The sequence below is a fragment of the Bos indicus genome, chromosome 17, assembly GCF_029378745.1.
Source record: "Bos indicus isolate NIAB-ARS_2022 breed Sahiwal x Tharparkar chromosome 17, NIAB-ARS_B.indTharparkar_mat_pri_1.0, whole genome shotgun sequence".
Taxonomy (NCBI): Eukaryota; Metazoa; Chordata; class Mammalia; order Artiodactyla; family Bovidae; genus Bos; species Bos indicus.
Window position 1 is genome coordinate 588,609 of NC_091776.1, and position 17,515 is coordinate 606,123.

Consider the following 17,515-nt stretch of genomic DNA (forward strand, 5'->3'; position numbering starts at 1 on the left):
AATATACATATGGCAACCTACTCCAGTACTCTTGCCTGGAAAATTGGGTAGACAGAGGAGCCTGGTGGGCTACAGTCCATGGGGTTGCAAAGAGCAACTGAGTGACTTCACTACACTGCTATATATAAAACAGATAACTAAAGAAGTCTACTAAATATCTTATAATAACCTACAATGGCAGGGTATTAAAAAATATATATATGTATGTATAACTGAATCATTTTACTGTACACCTGAAATTGATGCAACATTGTAAATCAACTATATAGCAATACATTTTTTTTAAAAAAGTAAAAAAGAAACCCACCTCAAGTCTTTGCTTCCAACTGCTGAAATCACAGAGCAGAAATGTATTTTCTTACATTTGTTTTGTCACAACTTTTCCTACAGCAGGTGAGCTGCTGAGTACATAGGCAATCTCATTGTGGAATGGGTGGTGGTTCAGGAGCAGTTGGTGGAAGAAGTGTAGCGAGAGCAGCTAGACTGTGAATCTGATTCAGGAAAGTAATGTGAGTGAGGCTGATTAGAATCTTCTAACCCACAGTCAGTTTCAGTGAATTGATGCCATTTGTATGACAGACTAAAATTAAATATTGGACTTAATTTGATGATTCTCTTTGGCTTTAAGTCCTTCAAAGTACAAATGAAATCTTGATAAAGAAAATATGAAAAATAGAAGATTTTCTAAGAAGTTTTTTTTGGGGGGGTTATTACTTCTTTTTTTAATTTTTTTTTTTATTGAAGGATAATTGTTTTATAGAATTTTGTTGTTTTCTGTCAAACCTCAACATGAATCAGGTGTAGGTATACATGTATCCCCTCCCTTTTGAACCTCCCTCCCATCTCCCACTGCATCCTACCCCTCTAGATTGATACAGAGCCTCTATTTGAGTTTCCTGAGCCATACAGCAAATTCCCGTTAGCTATATTTTACAAATGGTAATGTAAGTTTCCATGTTACTCTTTCCACACATCTCACCCTCTCCTCCCCTCTCCCCATGTCTATAAGTCTATTCTCCATGTCTGTTTCTCCATTGCTGCCCTGTAAATAAATTCTTCAGTGCCATTTTTCTAGATTCCATATATATGCATTAGAATACAATATTTATCTTTCTTTTTCTGACTCCACTCTGTATGATAGGTTCTAGGTTCATCCACCTCATCAGAACTGACTCAAATGTGTTCCTTTTCTAAGAAACTTTGAAATTCTATGATAACCTCATCCTGCAGTAAACATGAATGGACTAGTCTTTATTGTTTTATACTATAGTTTATTTGGATTTTATGCTCACCTAGTAATCTTCATATTGCTGAGTTCTGTAAATTCATTGCAGAAGCAATATTAATGGAATTTATATAATCTCAGGATTGAGTACTGGTTGCCTCTATATCTATCAACCATACAAGGCTTTTTTTTAATTAATTAATTTAAAAAATCAGGGATCTTAGTAGATCAGTCTTGAACTGTATGAATGATCTACTGAGAAGAACAATTTGATAAAAAAAAATGGTCACTGAAGCCAAGAGCTTTGAACTGATTCCTTTTTGATGTAGGCTGATTATTAATGGTCCTATTCACAGTTGTGCCCAAAGAACTCGCATCCCCTCTGGGTGAGTTAATTAAAGAGACCAGTAACTCTGTCAGCTGCCGAAGACCCAGCTATTAATGGAATTTATTTTTTAGTATACATTTGGATGTTTTTTTGTCATCCCAAAAAGTGCTGAAATAGAATCTCAGTACTATTTGATTTAAGAGGCAGAAGTTTTATAAGTTTTAGCTATTGAAAAAAAAGAAAAGATAACTAAAGGAAGTGGATCAAATTTGTTTTCACATTTATTCCTTCCCCAGATGGAGGGTGGAATAATTTATTAGCAGATGTTTGAAAGGCTTAACTAAAAACCTGGGCTTCCCTAGTAGCTCAGATGGTAAACCATTCACTTGCAATGCAGGAGACTTGAGTTTGATACCCGAGTTGGGAAGATCTCCTGGAAAAGGAAATGGAAGCCCACTCCAGTATTCTTTCCTGGAGAATTCCATGGACAGAGGAGCCTGGTGGGCTACAGTCCATGGGACTGCAAAGAGTTGGACAAGACTGAGCGACTAACATACAAAACTAAAAACCTGGGATTAATTTAGAGAATGAGAAAATCTTGCTCTAAATTTTTTTCCATTCATGGTGCTACCTTGCCTCTTAGGTACATTGTGTGTGTGTGTGTGTGTGTGTGTGTTGGCATTCTCTTTCTGTGGGTGCTACTGTATTTGAGGCTAAATAACAACAGTTCAGGAGGAAGTCTGGTTTGGGGGATGTCAAAGGTAATTTCCTGACTGCACAGGGAGATGAATCCAGGACCAAAGAGTGTGTGAATGGAAGCCGTTCTAGTCTTTCAGACGTGAAAGATATAGGGAAGTGATTAGGATCTTGACCACACTATCACTTAAGATAAAAATCTAACTCATTGTTTTTGAGAATTGGCCTTTTTCTTCTCTGGAGGAAATATTAACCACCCCCACCTTTTTGTCTTCTGTGAAAATAAATTAAAACAACTGTTATTAGAAAGGAAGCTTTTTTAGCCACATAAGAAAGGCACTGCCAGTGCTTGTTTATTTAAAAAATGACTTTATCAACTCTGCTTCTTTTACTCCATCTTTCCCATCTTTCACACCTTTCCCACTTTCTCCCTCCCTTTCCTCCTTTCCCTCTCTCCCTTCCTCCTAACTCCTTGCTACGTTTCCCCCTCAACTTCCTGTGACCCCTTGTTTCATTGTTTATCTCATTCTGGAGTTCACAAGTCAACCCTCTAGTAGAATCCACTTGATATTCCATACAGTTGGCCAGTCAGTACCACAGAAATTGCTAAATGATTGGCCAACAGTGGCCTCCTTAGTGTCTTTTGAATGAGGATGGACACCAGTGTTCTCCTCTTTTTTAGGTATGGCCACTTGAATTCTAATTCTTTATGGTACACAGTGGAAACCTTGTAATGTGCTTGAAGCCACTTTTTCATGGGTAGCACCTGTCAGGGGATAGGGTACATGGCAAACACATTTTGTTTATATGATCAAATGATTTTTTCAATAATTGTATTCATAGTGAAGTTTGCTCTTATTAGTGTCTTATGAGTTGTTCAGTGGATTCTGGCCCTGCTGGATGAAGCACTACACCTGTTCCTGATGATTGGAGGAGAAAACCTTTCTTTACTGGAAGGAGTGGAGAAAGCAAGTGTGCAGAACAGTAGGGTCTGAGTGTCTAAATTCCTGCATGAGAATGAATCCCTCTCTTCAAATATAAAAGTATTTTCTTTCTATGATGGAACCATCTTTTTTGTACTCATTCACAACTTTTGGCACAGCAAGCAGCTGCCATCATCTGAGCTAGTATGTCTCACCCAAGGGACAGCTCTTCTGGTGAAACAGTATCTGTCCACGACCACGGCAGGTGCAGGTGATGCTGGAGGGCATTTGGGTCCGAGCCAGCCTGAAACTGAGGGTTTACAAATACATTCAACAGGTGGGGTTTTGTTTGAAAGAATGGAGCACATAATGGAAAAGTTAAGAAAGAAACGAAAGAGAAGGATGTACCACCCAGAGGGATGGTATGGGGAGGGAGGTCGGGGGCGGTTCAGGATGGGGAACATGTGTATACCTGTGGCGGATGCATGTTGATGTATGGCAAAACCAATACAATATTGTAAAGTAAAAAATAAATAATTAAAAAAACTTATTTCAATAAATATATTCAATGAGTAAAAAAAAAAGAGAAAGATGTAAACTTCCTTTTTATGTTTAACAGAATAGATGCGCTATTAACAAACATTGTGGAATTTTTTTAGTATAGTGTTAGTGGGGGAAATTGGAGACATTAAATATATTTCATAGTTACAGTGACTCCTCACAATTACATATGAGTGCTCAGTGATTCAGTTGTGTCTGACTCTTTGTGACTCTATGGACTGTAGCCTGCCAGGCTCCTCTGTCCATGGGGTTCTCTGGGTAAGAATACTGGAATGGGTTTCCATTTCTTCCTCCAGGGGCTATTCTTGACTGGTGGATCTAACCTGTGTCTCCTAAATTGACAGGAAGATTCTTTACCACTGAGCCATCTGGGAAGCTCTCAGATAGCCAAAATCATCTTGTAAAAGAAGAGGAACTCATTACAATTACATAGTCCTTTATAATTTTCAAATTAATTTTAACATTAATAAGCACTTACTAAATACCAGGCACAATTCTAGATACTAGAAATAAGGCCATAAATAAAACAGACATTCTTTCATTAAATCCTCTCAATAAACTGTGAATTAGGCACCAGTATTACCTCTATTTCACATATTAGGAAACCGAGGCACAGAGAGGTGACATAACTTGCCCAGAGTTTCACAGAGGAAGCAGAGAAGACAGTGTTGACACCCAGACTTTTTACCCCAAGTCTGTGCTCCCAGGTGCTGCATACCCAGTTCATGCAGTCAGCCCTGCCACTGTGTGCTGTCTTAGCCATAACAATAGCCCATGAGGCAAGCAGGGCAAGTATTTTTCTTCACATTGAAAACATATGAAAAGATAAAAAAATTAGAAAGTGCTGTATTTGAATTGCTACATCAAGGAGAAGTTCTGGGGCCTGCTCCTTTATCTCTAGCTTGGTTAATGCCCCAGGCTCCTTGTTGGCTTACCAGCCTCCAATCAGCATGACCTCCTTCCCCATTCTCCCCACTGTTGAAGAGTATTTTCTGCCAAACATAGATCTCGACAGTTCCTCTGCTCAAAACCCTCCAGTGATCTGCCTGTACTCTGGTCAGATTCAAACTTCTTAGCAGGCTCTCTATCTCTCAATCTCTGTCTCTTTTAATTGAAATTTAATTGACATATAACATATAATGAGAGTCTGTGGGACTTTGTAATCAGATGTCTCTTAATTGAATCCTGGCTTTATCACTTACTACTTTTGAGACTTTAAGCCAGTTACTTAACCTTCCTGAGATTGTTTTCTCAAATGAAAAAGCAGGGATGACTAAAATGGCTTGGAAACTTTTCTGTGGGAAACTGACTTGTTAACAGATAATTATGGCACATAATGCATATTATAGGATACTGCTGTGGGAACACAGAGGAGCAGCAACCAGTGCAGCCCAGAGTCCAGGAAGCTGCCACTGAAGTCTTCATCTTCCTTAAAGCATCTGGCATAGATATGCCTAGAGATACTAGACATTTATTTTTCTGAAAAGTGTAGTCCAAGGTCTTTCTGAGCATTGGGATAGGGCAAGTGATCTTCCATTCATGCATATTTATGATTCTAAGTTAAATTATTAATAGCACTTGGAGAATACTGTTTCTAATATGGGTAAGAAGATGTTCAGTTTGAAACATTTTCTGAACTTGCTTATAGCTTACTGGGAAAAAAAGTCTTAGCTTTATTATTTCTTGAAAGATTTGTTTACTTTTCCTAGAATAGAATAGCAAAATAAAATCATTAAGGATTTAGAATTTTTAAAAGTGTGTAATTTGCATTTTAAGCTTTTACTCTTTCATTGGTTCTCCTAAAATAACTTGAGGAATTATTCCTTGAAGAGGCTTTATGTATCAAATTGGTCAGATGAACATATTTTGAAAATAGTTCTGCCTTTTTCGGTAATATATATTTTGTTCTAAAGAAAGTTTTTTTTATTATAAATAAAAGCAAAGTTATAAATTTTAAAGAGTCTTGTAATGAATAGGATGACCTGCCTTAAAGAAGGGTGAATTTAAATAATAAGTGTAGTTGTATACAACCTAAAGCCAGATGTTCTTATTTGAAAAACAAAATTTGTTAGGCTTCTAAGAATAGCTTTTATGTAAGAAAAATAACAACAGTAATGCAGTCAGGAAGGTAAGAATATTTTTTCTGAATAAATTGTGTGTGTGTTAAAAAGCTGAAAAGTGTTCCTTTGAAGGCTGCCTGGCTCCATCGTTACAGTAGTTTGATAAAAATCCAAATTGGTTTGTACTGTTTATCCAAAGAAATGTTGGCAAAAATAACCTGGGTGGCCATATATACATACATATATATATATATATATGTGTGTGTGTGTGTGTGTGTGTGTGTATGGTAAAGTGAATCAGAAAAATGTACCCAGAAATAAAATTGAGCTTAAAAAGTACCACGTCACATGACTGCACCAATAGTTGATCATTTGCGGATGATAATATTTGCATTTTGAAGTGAATCTTAGTGACTTTTTGAGACACTTTGGACTATAGCCCACCAGGCTCTTCTGTTTATGGGACTTTTCAGGCAGGAATACTGGAATAGGTTGCCATTTCCTCTTCTAGGGGGTCTTCCTGACCCAGGGATGGAACTCGCTTCTCCTGAGTCAGTCAAGTTCAGTTCAGTCGCTTAGTCGTGTCCAACCCCTTGCAGCCCCACGGACTGCAGCACGCCAGGCCTCCCTGTCCATCACCAACTACCAGAGTTTATTCAAACTCATGTCCATTGAGTTCGTGATGCCACCCAACCATCTCATCCTCTGTCGTCCCCTTCTCCTCCCGCCTTCAATCTTTCCCAGCATGAGGGTCTTTTCAAATGAGTCAGTTTTTTGAATCAGGTGGCCAAAGTATTGGTGTTTCAGCTTCAGCATCAGTCCTTCCAATGAATATTCAGGATTGACTTCCTTTAGGATGGACTGGTTGGATCTCTTTGCTGTCCAAGTGACTCTCAAGAGTCTTCACCAACATCTTTGTTCAAAAGCATCATTTCTTCAACTCTCAGCTTTCTTTATAGTTCAAATCTCACATCCATACATGACTACTGGAAAAACCATAGCTTTGACTAGATGGACCTTTGTTGGCAAAGAAATGTCTCTGTTTTTTAATATGCTGTCTAGGTTGGTGATAACATTTCTTGTAAGTAGCAAGCGTCTTTTAATTTCATGGCTGCAGTCACCATCTGCAGTTATTTTGGAGCCCCAAAATAAAGTCTGTCACTGTTTCCCCATCTCTTTGCCAAGAAATGATGGAACCAGATGCCATGATCTTAGTTTTCTGACTGTTGAGTTTTAAGCCAACTTTTTCACTCTCTTTTTTCACTTTCATCAAGAGGCTCTTTAGCTCTTCTTTGCTTTCTGCCATAAGGATGGTGTCATCTGCATATCTGAGGTTATTGATATTTCTCCCAGAAATCTTGATTCCAGCTTGTGCTTCATCCAGTCCAGCATTTCTCATGATGTACTCTGCATATAAGTTAAATAAGCAGGGTGACAATATACAGCCTTGAGGTACTCCTTTCCCAATTTGGGAACAGTCTATTGTTCCATGTCCAGTTCTAATGTTGCTTCTTGACCTGCATACAGATTTCTCAAGAGGCAGGTCGGGTGGTTTGGTATTCTCATCTTTGTAAGAATTTTCCACAGTTTGTGGTGATTCACATAGTCAAAGACTTTGGCATAGTCAATAAAGCAGAAATAGATGTTTTTCTGGAACTCTCTTGCTTTTTTGATGATCTAGCCAATGTTGGAAATTTGATCTCTTGTTCCTCTGCCTTTTCTAAATCCAGCTTGAACATGTGAAAGTTCACGGTTCATGTATTGTTGAAGCCTGGCTTGGAGTATTTTGAGCATTACTTTACTAGCATGTGAAATGAGTGCAATTGTGTGGTAGTTTGAGCATTCTTTGGCATTGCCCTTCTTAGGGAATGGAATGAAAACTGACCCTTTCCAGTCCTGTGGCCACTGCTGAGTTTTTCAAGTTTGCTGACATATTGAGTGCAGCACTTTGACAGCATCATCTTTTAGGATTTGAAATAGCTCAACTGGAATTCCATCACCTCCACTAGCTTTGTTTGTAGTGAGACTTCCTAAGGCCCACTTGACTTCACATTCCAGGATGTCTGGCTCTAGGTGAGTGATCATACCATAATGATTATCTGGATCGTGAAGGTCTTTTTTGTATAGTTCTTCTGTGTATTCTATCTGGGACCCTCACGTTTAGAGGTCAAGAAAATCAAGAAGAGACAATATAAGAAATTGTGAAGGAATGGAACATGAATCAGGTAGGAGGAAAACCAAAAGAGCATTTTTGCCGTTCTCCAAGGTTATCACGTAATACTATGTCTTGTCAAAAAGTCAAGTAACTACTATATGGTCTTTTTCTCCTCTCCCTTTACAAAAGCTTTCAATACTTAAAGTTGCTAGAACATATCAATACAAAATACAGATCTTTTTGTTTAACTCTCCAATCTTTAGTCCATGGGGTTGCAAAGAGTAAGTGCCAGATTGGAAGGACAGGAAGCCAATTTTTGTAGCAATGTTAATACTAAGATGAGTTTTCCAGTTATTACCTCCATGTTATAAGTTAACTCCAAGTTAATATGTTTGAAGGAAACATTGGTCTAGAATCTTTGTTACATCCTTAGCCTTGCTGATCACAAATCTTTAACAGCTAAAATCAGTGAAAAAGTTAATAGTGCCAAACCTCAAAGTTTCTCTGCATCATTGACTTCCTGACTGGGGAAACCTTTGCAGAAAGTTTTTAACAGGTTTCTGTGGTGGTGAGCTAATCTTCTTCTGATGTGGGGGTAACAGATAGGATTGTATAAGTTGTTCTCTGCTGCTGCTGCTGCTAAGTCGCTTCAGTCGTGTCCGACTCTGTGCGACCTTATGGACTGGAGTCTACCAGGCTCCTCCATCCATGGGATTTTCCAGGCAAGAGTACTGGAGTGGGGTGCCATTGCCTTCTCCAAGTTGTTTTCTAGGGAATGATTATGTAAGAACTGACTTGTTCAGTTCAGTTCAGTCGCTCAGTCGTGTCCGACTCTTTGCGACCCCGTGAACTGCAGCACACCAGGCCTCCCTGTCCATCACTGACTTGAGTAGTCTTTTAAAACTACCCTGCTACCCGGAAGGTAGTTTTAATAAATTATTTTACCACCTGAATTAAATATAGCAAAATGAAAGCATCATTATTTAGGGTAGCTGTCACCACAGTCTTTAATATTTTCTCAGTGTTATTTTCCTTGAAGATATGTTTTGAGGTAATTAACAATAATAATACTTAAATTTTCAGAAGTACAAACTTTTGGGTGAACATTTATAGTCTGTGTCTGTCTCTGGTCCCCTGCGCTGTCTGCGTTTACTCGCTCAGTCATGTCCAACTCTTTGTGACCCCATGGACTGTAGCCCACCAGGATCCTCTGTCCATGGGGATTCTCCAGGGAAGAATACTGTAGGGTGTTGCCATGTCTTCCTCCAGGGGATCTTCCCAATCAAGGGATTGAACCGAGGTCTTCTGTATTGCACTGCAGATTCTTTACCATCTGAGCCTCCAGGGAAGCCTTCTGGTCCCCCAGCATCACCTAATTATTTCATAACTTGAAAGTACATAATTTCAATTTTGTAGATAATAATGTTGTATAGATCAAAATTGTCATTTTGTCTTCCTTGTAAATAAAATGGGAGAAATGAACTAAATTTCATTAAAAAGTGAAAATGGAAGTGAGAGTTGCTCAGTGGTGTCCAACTCTTTGCAACCCCATAGACTATATAGTCCATGGAATTCTCCAGGCCAGAATACTGGAGTGGGTAGCCGTTCCCTTCACCAGGGGATCTTCCCAACCTGGGGATCGAACCCAGGTCTCCTGCATTGCTGGTGGATTCTTTACCAGCTGAGCTACAAGGGAAGCCCAAGAATACTGGAGTGAATAGGAGTGCATAGCCTATCCCTTCTCCAGCAGATCTTCCCCACCCAGGAATTGAACCAGGGTCTCCTGCATTGCAGCCGGATTCTTTACCTACTGAGCTATCAGGGAAGACTAGATAAACTTCACCATGCTATTATATATAAGCCCTCAAAGAAGACAGGCTCTTTGGTTGAGTGTGTAGCTTAGTTTGTTTTTTTTGCTTTTTTTTTTGATCTAGATCCACTAGATTTAAACAGTAGATATAAAATAGAGAGAATATGAACTTGGCTTGAGTTCTCTAGTTCTATGCATGGCACTCATGCTTTTTTGGAGACTTAAGTGCTGGTCCAGGTGAGCACATTCGCATCTGTATTCCCTGCCAGCTTGGCCACCATCCATACTACTGTGCTAGCTCAGCCATAACTTTAATTGAGACCAAGTCAGTGCCTTCCAGTTCAGTGCAGGGAAACTCTGGCCTTTTTAGTACAGCTCAGACTGATCTTCCATGCTGTGTGATGGAGGGAAAAGTGTATCCACGGAAGGTGTAACGAAGCTTGGTCCTGACTCTGCCTGCCTCCCTCCACTTTCCTTCCCTGGTGGCTGTCTGCAGTCTAGCTGTCATCACAGGCCTGGTTCCGGGGGCCTGCTCTCCTCACACTCACTTCCACGTGAGGACACAGAATACGTTTTCCAGTTTTCATTAGCACAGCTCATGGCACGGCGAAGCACTCACACATGGGAAGTTAGAGGCTTTGGGGTAACAGATTGGAAACCAGCGAGAGAAGGAAATGCTATAGGCAGTTTAAGCCCTTCCATATAACTTTGTCTGCACAGCCCCCAAACGCTCCAGTTCCAGGCTTTGCACATGCTGTTTCCCTCTTCACAGTCTACTCTTCCTATCTTTGTCTGACTAGCTTCTTCTTACTCTTTAGATTTCAGAGTAGGTAAGATTCCCCCAGTTCCCAAGGTCTGGCTTAGATTGCCCATAGAGACTCTAGTAAACCCACAGCTGCCTGTTCATCACCCTGTTTTGCAGTCACACATCATATTAGGCCTTCTGCTTGCAGAGGTAGGCATTTTGTCTGTCTTTTCCAGCACTGTATCGTCAGCACCCAGAACTGTGCTTGAGGCACAGTGGGCACTTAAATAATTTATGGTAAACAAGAAAAGTCAGAACTGTAAATCATTTTCTGTTCAGTATTAACAAAGTCCGACTTTTTTAAAAGTCTAAGTGAGTCAAAGTGAATGGGAGTTCAGAAAAACAGAGCTGAAACTCTGCCATCTGGTTTCCTTTCACCTTATTGGATGATGCTTTCTTGATTGTAATGTTTCAGGATAGGGATTGGATTTTATTTGGAAAGCTGGTAGGTTTCTTATAAAAGGTGTAAATTGACCACTGAATTCAAGAGGCAGAGAGATAGGGCATTTTCTCAGACTTGAAGATAATATGGAATGGGGTAGCTGGTGCAGGGTGAGTGGCAGTTGTTGTGTTTATGATTATGAAAATTGGAAAACTGTCCATTCTGTTTAATTTGAACTTTTTTTTAAATAAGTGAATTTCCTAAAAGGCATATGTAGCCATAGGAAAATGTCTGGACTCAGTCAAATATGGTTCTCTTGATATTATTGGATGACATTTGATTTAGAGACAGTTATATTATTTTTTTCTTATTTTAAAATTTATTTTTAATTGGAGGATAATTGCTTTACAATATTGTGTTGGTTTCTGCCATATATCAACATGAATCAGCTATAGGTATATATGAAAGAAAAGAAAGTGAAGTCACTCAGTTGTGTCCAACTCTTTGCGATCCCATGGACTGTAGCCTACCAGGTTCTTCCGTCCATGGGATTTTCCAGGCAAGAATACTGGAGTGGGTTGCATTTTCTTCTCCATGAGATCTTCCTGACCCAGGGACTGAACCCGAGTCTCTCACACTGTAGGCAGATGCTTTATCATCTGAGCCACCAGGGATAGGTATATATAGAACTATATTATTGAGCAACATTTATGGGCTGGGACTTGATATGGATTATTACCTTCTTTAATACAATAATCTATTGAGGTGTGAATTTTACTTTAGAGATAAGAAAACAAGCTCAGAGGGACCAATTAGCTTTAGAGTTGCAAAACTAATGAACAATAGAGCTGGGCGCTATTCACTTATTCAGTCATAAACAAAATTTGTTGGCAATTAGTTTTTCATCACTGGCTTTATGTTTTTCAATGGCAACAAGTACATTAAATTTAGAACCTCCTAGATTTTATTCCAGAAAAAGCTATGTAGAAAAGAGCACTAAAATAAGTAGATAATGTCAGTATAAGGGAGAAACGTCACGATTTAACTCATCCAAAAGTGTCTAGGGCTGTAAGTTCTGTAACTTCTGTTATAACTTTAATATGTTGTCTCTTTAACAATAACTTTAATATGTTGACTCATCAGCCCCTGGAATAATGCCTGGAACATGGTGGACACTTAATAAGTAATTTATGGTGGAGGAGAAAACTCAAGTCAAGCCCATAAATCATTTTCTACTCAGTATTAACAAAGTCTGATACTTTCCCCCATGGTTCTGTGTAAGGTATTTCACTGAATGTAAGTTATGAAGGACTTTAAGAATCAAATTCATATGATACTGTTACACTTGGGCTTCCCAGGTGGTGCTAATGGTAAAGAACCCACCTATTCTTATGCAGGAGACATAAGACTTGCGTTTGATCCGTGGGTTGGGACCATCCCCCAGAGGAGGGCATGGCAAAACCACTCCATTATTCTTGCCGGGAGAATCCCATGGACAGAGGAACCTGATAGATTACAGTCCACAGGTTTGCAATGAGTCGGACATGACTGAAGCGACTTAGCATACACTCACGTTGTTATACTCACTGTTGGAATAAAATTCTGAGGGGAACTAAGTTTCTTGTTCTCTACACCTTTAAGACAGAGGATACAGATGTAACAGTTGTTTAGAATAATAAATAGAGGAAGTAATACGTATGTTGGCTTAAAACACAAGTATCATCAGCTGGCAGCAAGGCAAACACGTTTTATGTGAATAAGAACTTAGCCCATTGATTGACATACAAGATCCATTGGAAAAACCAGGAACACATGAGTGGGAAGAGCTGAGACTTGATCAGATTGGAGCAGCTCTCCAAAAATACAGAAGGCCAGGAGGTGGTGAGAAAAATGCCAGACAACTGATTGCAGAAATGAAGCAAGCCAAGAAATGTTCTATTTGGCCTTAACAGAGGCATATGGTGACAGGAAGTATTCAGTGAGGGGTAATTGTGCTAAAAATCACAGACTGTAAAATTATTCATCTATATTTTGAGGTTTGGGGAAAAAATTAAAACTTTGGCTAGTGTTTATTAAAAGAAACAGTAATAGTACCAAAACAGACGATTAAGTGTGTATTTGTGTCAGGATAACAGAAATGTGATATATGTTATTCCATTAGAGGTTTTGTTTACTTAGAGACTGTGACCAAAATTATTTTAAAAGTTTTGTTTATCACATTTTTGATGTAATAAACAATTCCTCTAAGAATGGCAATAGGATGGCAATTTTAATTTTTTAACTGAAAGAAAATACAAAATGTTTTTGGACTTTTTTTCTTTAGAAAGGCCTTTGGTATGGGATATAGAAAATGAGAAATAAAAATATTGAGGCTTAAGGTACAGAATTTTAATTAAAAAGTTGAGGGGAAAATATAGCAGGGAGAATGGATCATTTGGCATGGTATTGGGAGAATTTGAAAAAAATTCATTCAATGTTTTAAGATAGACACAGTCAAACACTTAGAATTGGGAATAGGTTTTAAGTAAAGGACTTACTTGTCTATGCTTAATTTTTAAAAATTGAAATGTAGTTGATGTACAATATTATTTCAGGTATACTACATAATGATTTGACATCTAAGTACATTATGAAATGATCACTATGATAAGTTCATTAATCATCTGTCCTCATACAAATTTATTAAAATGTTATTGACTATATTACTTATGCTCTATATATCATTTTAGGATTTATATATTATGTAACTGGAGGTTTATACTCTTAATCCCCTTTACCAGTTTCCTCCACCCACTCCCACTGCCTTCCCATTTGGCAACCACATTTGTTCTCTGGATCTATGAGTCTGTTTTCATGTTGTTTTGTTTCCTAGATTTCACATATGAGATCGTACAGTATCTGTCTTTCTCTGACTTATTTCACTTAACATAATGCTCTCTAAATCCATCCATGTTGTCATAAGTGGCAAATTTCATTTTTTATGACTGATTAATATTTAATTGTGTGTGTATATATATATATATATCAATCACATTTCCATTATCTATTGATGGACACTTAGGTTTCTTCTGTATCTTGGCTTTTAGAAATAATGCTGCATTCTACATAGGGGTGCATATATCTCTTTGAATTAATTAATGTTTTTGCTTTCTTCAGAAAAAGAGCAATTACTAAATTGTGTCATAGTTCTTTTAATTTTTAATGAAAATTTTAATTAAAATAGTTTTTAATTTTTGGAGGAAACTCCATGCTATTTTCCATAGTAAACTGCTGCACCAGTTTACATTCCCACCAGGAATCATTAGGGTTCCCCCCGCCTTTTATTGCATTCTCACCAGCGCTTGTTATTTGTTGTCCTTGAAGATAGATATCAGGTGACATTCTGACAAGTGTGAGATGGTATTTTGTGGTTTTGATTTGTATTTCCTTGTTGGTTAGTGATGTTGAGCTTTTTTTTTTAATGTGCCTGTTGATGATCTGTATGTCTTCTTTGAAAAGTGTCTATTCGGATCCTCTGCCCATTTTAAAATCAGATTGGCTGTTTTTTGACATTGAGTTGTAAGGTCTTTGTATATTTTGGATATTAGCCCTTTATCAGGCATATAATTGGCAAATATCTTCTCCCATATACTAGGCTGAGTTTTCATTTTGTTGGTACTTTCCTTCAGTGTGTAGAAGTTTTTTAGTTTGTTGTGTTTCCATTTGTTTATTTTTGCTTTTGTTTCCCTTGCCTCAGGAGAAAAATCCAAAAAGAATATTTTAAGACCAGTGTCAAAGAGTGTACTACCTATGTTTTCTTCTAGGATTTTTATGGTTTTAGGTTTTACATTTAATCCATATTTGAGTTTATTTTTGTACATGGTGTGAGGAAGTTATCCGATTTGATTCTTTTACACTTAGCTGTCCAGTTTTCCCAGTACTGTTTATTGAAGGAGCTGTCTTTTCCCCTTTGTACATTCTTGCTTGCTTTTTTACAGATCAATTGACCATATACATGTGGATTTGTTTCTGGGCTATTCTATTCCATTGATCTATGTGTCTGTTTTTGTGCCAGTACCATAATGGCTTGATTACAATACTGCTGTAGTATAGTTTGAAATCAGAAGTTTAATACCTTCAGCCTGTTTTCACTTCATAAGGTTACTTGGCTATTTGGGGTCTTTTGTATTTCCATACAAATTTTAGAATTATTTGTTTTAGTTATGTGAAAAATGACTTAGGTATTTAGATAGGGATTGCATTGAATCTATAGATTGTGTTGGTTAATATGACCATTTTATTTTAATTCTCCCAATCCATGAACACAGTATATCTTTCAATTTGTCTGTGTTGTCTTAAGTTTCTGACTTTAGACAGAAGTTTCTGACTTAAAGTGACTTTAAGACTAAAAGTCATTAGTCTTTTAGTTTTCTGAGTATTGAGTCTTTTACCTCATCAGCTAGATTTATTCCTAGATATTTTATTCTTTTTTATGTAATTGTAAATGAAATTGTTTTCTTAATTTCTCTTTATGATAGCTCATTCTTAATGTATAAAAATGCAATAGACTTCTATATATGGTATATACATATTATATATAATATAATACTGTTTATTATATTATATATAATAAACAATATTATATACAATATAATACTGTTAATATTATATATAATATAATACATACTGTAATATATATACAGTGTATATTATATATTACTATATAGTATATATATAATTATATAATATATATAACTATATATATTATATACAGTATATATATTATTAGTATATATATTATTATTAATATTAGAAGTATATGTACTTCTAATTCTATATCCTGCAACTTTACTGAATTCATTGATGAGTTCTAAGGCTTTTGGTAATGCTTTTAGGATTTTCTATATATAGTATCAGTCATGTGCAAACAGTGACAGTTTTACTTCTTTCCAATTTGGATTATTTTTATTTCTTTTTCTTCTCTGAATTATGACTTCTAATATTTTCATTTTTCCCAGATTCATTCTTTGATGCATTTTCAGTCAGTATAAAAGGGGATATTTTTGCTACATGACAAAATGATTCTACAGCCAACATCACAGTCAATGGTAAAAAGCTGAAAGCATTTCTTCAAAGATAAGGAACTAAGAAGTGCTTTCAGCTTTTTACCATTGACTGTGATGTTGGCTGTAGAATCATTTTATCATGTAGCAAAAATATCCCCTTTTATACTGACTGAAAATGCGTCAAAGACTGAACCTGGGAAAAATGAAAATATTTTATATCTTTTGTTTCTCAGAAAATTCTAACAGTTTATTAATATTGGTAATATACTTTTTATTATAGTCATTCCTATATAAACGATGCTTTTATTGCTACTGTGGATGAATTGCCTTTCAATAGTATTTTAAAGTTGTTATTGCTGGAGTATAAGAACTGTTAATTTTTATATATGTATCTTGTTTTTGGCCATTTTGCTTACCTCTCAAATAACAGTTCAGGTGATCCTTTCATTTTTTCTGAATATACAATATAATTTGTATATGATGTTTGCATTTTCTTTTTCAGAGTTTACGTATCTTAATTTATTCACATGTGTATAGTAAAAGTTAAGAATTTCTAGTATATTGTTACATAACAATACCTTTAGGTATCTCTTTCCTCTGACTTTTAAGGGAATGGCTCTGTATCACTGCGTGATGGTCCATGTGCCTACTTGAGCGTGTAAATGACTATACTTCTACACTTGCAGATTCAATATGTTAAGCCTTAATTAGCTTTTAATTAGTTTTATCAAATGTTTTGACTTGAAGTAATTTTTTATTTAAAAGATATTGCAAAAAACTCTGACTGGGATGGGTTGTTCTAATATATTCTGTTTTCTGATGTTTCACTTAGATTTTTATGTCTATTTTCATAAAGGAGATTGGCTTTGTCAATGAAAAATGTTGCCTGCTGTATCAGTCACAAATGGTGTTGTAGCCTTCAAGCCATCACATTACAGCTGCCCTAACAGTGAGCCTTAAGAGAACTCAGGATAGAAACAGGATGCCCCACCATCTAGCAGTCAGGCACTGCAGTTACCCTCCTTCTCACTTGTGGACCTGAGGCGATTCAGGATGGAGAAAAGCAGGATACTGACCCTAGAGAGCTAAGATGCATATCAAAGGAATAATTTAATAAACCCTGAGTCTTGCATCTTCCTATACATAGAAAAAGGTCTTCCCTGGTGGCTCAGTGGTGAAGAATCCACCTGCCAAGGCAGGAGACAGAGGGGACATGAGTTCAGTCCTTGTGTAGGGAAGATACCCTGGATAAGGAAATGGCAACCCACTCCAGTATTTTTATCTGGAAAACCCCACCGACAGAGGAGCCAGGTGGTCCACAGTCCATGGGGTTGCAAAGAGAAGGACACGACTTAAGTGACTGAGCATAAGTACGATAACAAAGAAAAGTATTAAATTCATTAACTTGAGGTGTCTGATTGTCTTTAATTAACAGTAATCTTTTGATGTTCTGACTACCTGGTCTTGGTTGCAAAAACTCCTATGTATCCTGGATCCTCCCTTCCCTCTTCAGAGCTGTCTCTCA

General features: G+C 37.2%; 1 protein-coding gene across 2 annotated transcripts in view; it reads left to right on the plus strand.

The window, feature by feature from the left end:
• CPE (carboxypeptidase E) overlaps positions 1–17,515 on the plus strand; it is a 152,402-nt gene that overhangs the window by 21,728 nt on the left and 113,159 nt on the right. The window lies entirely within an intron of this gene.